We start from the raw sequence: 3805 nt of genomic DNA on the forward strand, positions 1-3805 counted from the left end.
TGAAATTGCGTACAGTTGTGAATTAGGAGTACTTTGGAGAGGTGAATGCTTCTCTTGTCTACTTTATAATTTTTTTGTTTCCAGTAGTTTAAACTAAACTTGTTTGTTGCAAGATACTATTGCTTAGCCTGGCATCTAATTTAGAAGCAGAATTGGTACAGGGGTGATTCTGTGCTGCCATATCTGTAGTGAACAGTTTTTTGGTTGAAGAAAGGAAGCGACCGGCAGTACCTTAGGCACTAGTGCATCAAGGTAGCCAGCTGGTAGTTGCATAAAGTGGAAACTGTATGACACAATGTTGGTGCAGACTGTCCCTTTATAATTGAGGCAGACACCTTAGCTACTGGATGAACCTTTGGAAGAGTTCTGGTGACTCAGGAGATGCTCAACAACGAATGAGTTGCAGGTTTTACTGAAATGGCCTAGAAGCTTGACTGGTGTGTGCAAAGCCCAGATGGTATCTCCTGTTGGGTTTGAAAGGGTAACTTCTGTGTTTGGTCAGAGTTATAGATGCCTTTGGTGTTTCATCTCTGTTATAATCATGAGGGAGTTTTGATGCTGTTAGTGGCAGATACTGTTTGGGTAGCTCAGCAGAGAGGCAGACAAACAGCAGGCCCAGCCATGTCCCCTCAGCCCCTCACTTTGTACTGCAAACAGCACCTTGGCACTTCAGAAGTTTTTGTAACTCTAAGACCGATTCCTCTTGAGTTGAAAACTTGGGAATGCAAAGTACAGAAGAAATTGAGAGCTGAGTTGTTTTCTATCATGTTGCTTCTTGCAAATATGCTTTAAGAAAAGGAAAATAAAAGACTGCCTGAGGGAATGTTCCTCCCTGCATCAAAGTCATCATCTGGCAGACTGGGTGGAGAAAAACATACATTGTTTGTTTGGTGAGTTCTGTGTAAATGAGAATTAAAGACGATAAAAATATTTTTCTTGAACTTTCTGCTACTGAGTATTCACTTTTCTTTTTGCTCATAGCAACTGAGCAAAGGGTTGGCTTTCGGTATTCCTGGGTGTCATGGTTTAACCCCAGCTGGCAACTGAGAACCACACAGCTGCTCACTCACTCCCCCCAGTGGGATGGGGAGAAAGAAAATTGGAAGAGTAAAAGTGAGAAAACTTGTGGGTTGAGATGAAGACAGTTTAATAGGTAAAGCAAAAGCCACACACGCCAGCAAAGCAAAACAAGGCATTCATTCACTCCTTCCCATGGGCAGGCAGGTGTTCAGCCATCTCCAGGAAAGCAGGGCTCCATCATGCGTAATGGTGATTTGGGAAGACAAACGCCATCACTCCGAACGTCCCCCCCTTCCTTCTTCTTCCCCCAGCTTTATATGCTGAGCATGACGTCATATGGTGTGCAACATCCCTGTGGTCAGTTGGGGTCAGCTGTCCTGGCTGTGCCCCCTCCCAGCTGCTTGTGCACCCCCAGCCTGCTCGCTGGTGGGGTGGTGTAAGAAGCAGAAAAGGCCTTGACTCTGTGTAAGCACTGCTCAGCAACAACGAAAAGAACCCTGTGTTATCAACACTGTTTCCAGCACAAATCCAAAACACAGCCTCATACTAGCTACTATGAAGAAAACTAACTCTATCCTGGCCAAAACCAGCACACTGGGTTTTCTTCCAGCTTGAAACTGCAAAACCTAAAATTATGAGTGTGAGACAGAAAGAAAAAGCATCCTCAGAAAGAGAGGCTGGAGCAGTGGAAAGGGAGGAGGAAAGGTATGCAGTAGAGACAGTGCTGCAACTTGCCCTTTGGTACAGAAAATAAAGTTCTTTTGGTTTGGGGCTTTTTTTTGAGACAGAACAAATTATTACATGAAGTTCACTCTTTGAATCGCATCCAGTACAAAGTTCATCTGATATGCTAAATGCAGTTCCACATTTACAAAAGTGCTGAATTTGACTTGCATCCTTTGAAAGACTACGCTAGCAGCAAGTAAAACAAAACGTGCCAGGCATTTCTCCTGAGAAAAATAACAATTGCTAGTATTTCAGCCTAAATATCTCAAATGCCAACATTTTTTTTTCCTCTAATTTTGCATTTCTTAAAGGAATCATGATTTGAACTCTGAAGCATTAGAAGCAGCCAACTCATCCTGCGTGATAGTGGTTATTGCTGGAAAATGTGCTTTGGTCACTGCCAAAACAAAAGAATTGTGTATTGCAAAGATAATCCTCTTCTGGCCCTCCATAAATCTGTCTTGAAAACTGCCCTTAGTAACAGAACTGTCTGAGGATGAATGACACAAGCTGTCTCACCACGTTGCTGCCTTTGTTGCACATTGCAGACATGTTTGTAGAGTGATGAACTGGTATTTCTCAAGACTGACTTTTTTTTTTCCCCCCCATATGCTAGATATGTTCACTGGGCAGCCATGCGCAATGTTGACAATAACACTTGAAACCACACACATCTTTACAGGCTTTAAGATTCAAAATGAATCCAAAACTCAGTGTAGGTTTGCTGAAATAGTATGTCCACAAGGGAAGAACAAGGCTGCTGCAAGGATAGCTTACACTAGCAACAGCTAATGCAATTTGGAGGATCCTAGTAACTTGTACCAGGTAATGATTTCTTTTCATAGTACTACATCTGGAAAGAGATTTGGCAGTTCCATCTTCATGCCACCTGGATTTTGTGCACAAGGGGGATTGCATTCTCAGATGGTTATTTGACTGCCATCTCCTGGAAAAAATTACTAGAAATTAGACTACTAAAATTATTTGTTTATGGCAATAAACTAGATAATTACAATATTTTCTTCTTGCATTTATTGCCAAGAACAAGGACTTTTGAGTAGTTTAATTTCCCTTCTGCATTTAGTTCCTTCCTCCTGTCTTGGGGCTAGGTTTGTTCCCTTTCCAAGGCTGAAGGATAATGCAGGCAGTGTTAATAACATGCACCAGGGAACTGGCTTCTCAAGATCATGATTATAGTGAAATTCTGTTTACCCAAAAGTGAAATGAAAGAGAATTGGCCAGTAACTTGTTCTCTGCTGTGTTACTGTACTGCAACTCTCGGAACAGAAGAGGCTGTAGAAGCTGTTACAGCAATGCTTTTAGCAGAGAATGAGGGTAAAGAGCTGAAAATCAAGCCTCTGGATGACACTGGAGCTTCCACTGAACGCGTGTGCTTCTGTAGATGGCTAACAAGTAGTCAACTTGAAATCCTTGTTTTCCTGCCCCACTGGCTGAGTGGTTGGTTAGGGCGCTTTAGAAAAGATGAGAAGGAAAATCCTTTTTACTGTCCTTACGCCCACTGAAATGTAATGTTTAATGGACAGGTATGTACTTCTGTCCCCCCCACCTCCCAGGGGCCACTGGTCAGTAGATCCAGTGTGGTGTCCCAGGTCTCTACCACGTACTTTCTCATTGTTAGAGATCTGCTGGGTGCCCTATCCTGTTCCCAGGATCTTGCTTTGCTTGGGTCTGTATGGTTTTAATGGTCTTCATGCACCCTTTGTGCCTGTAGAACTGACCAGTGGGATTTCCTTTGTGGGTTTCAAGCTTTGCCAAAATTAAGAAAAGTTCTGAAAGTGACAAACTGAAATAACTTCTGTTATGTTTGTCTAGAAGAAAACTATGACTACCTTCTAATATACTGAAAATTACAGTGGTGACCATTATACCTGCCCAGATCACAGAGGTGTCGCACTGCATTTATTAAAGCTTGAAAGATGCTCCTGCTGTGGTACCGAGGACTGCAAATATGTAGACAAACACGAGCTCTAGTCTAAGCAGACTGAAACCGAACTCCCACGTACCGACTAGAGAATGCCTTCTGTGAAGTGCAGGGGTG

Source organism: Pygoscelis adeliae, unplaced genomic scaffold (genome assembly GCF_000699105.1).
Source record: "Pygoscelis adeliae isolate BGI_AS28 unplaced genomic scaffold, ASM69910v1 Scaffold124, whole genome shotgun sequence".
Taxonomy (NCBI): Eukaryota; Metazoa; Chordata; class Aves; order Sphenisciformes; family Spheniscidae; genus Pygoscelis; species Pygoscelis adeliae.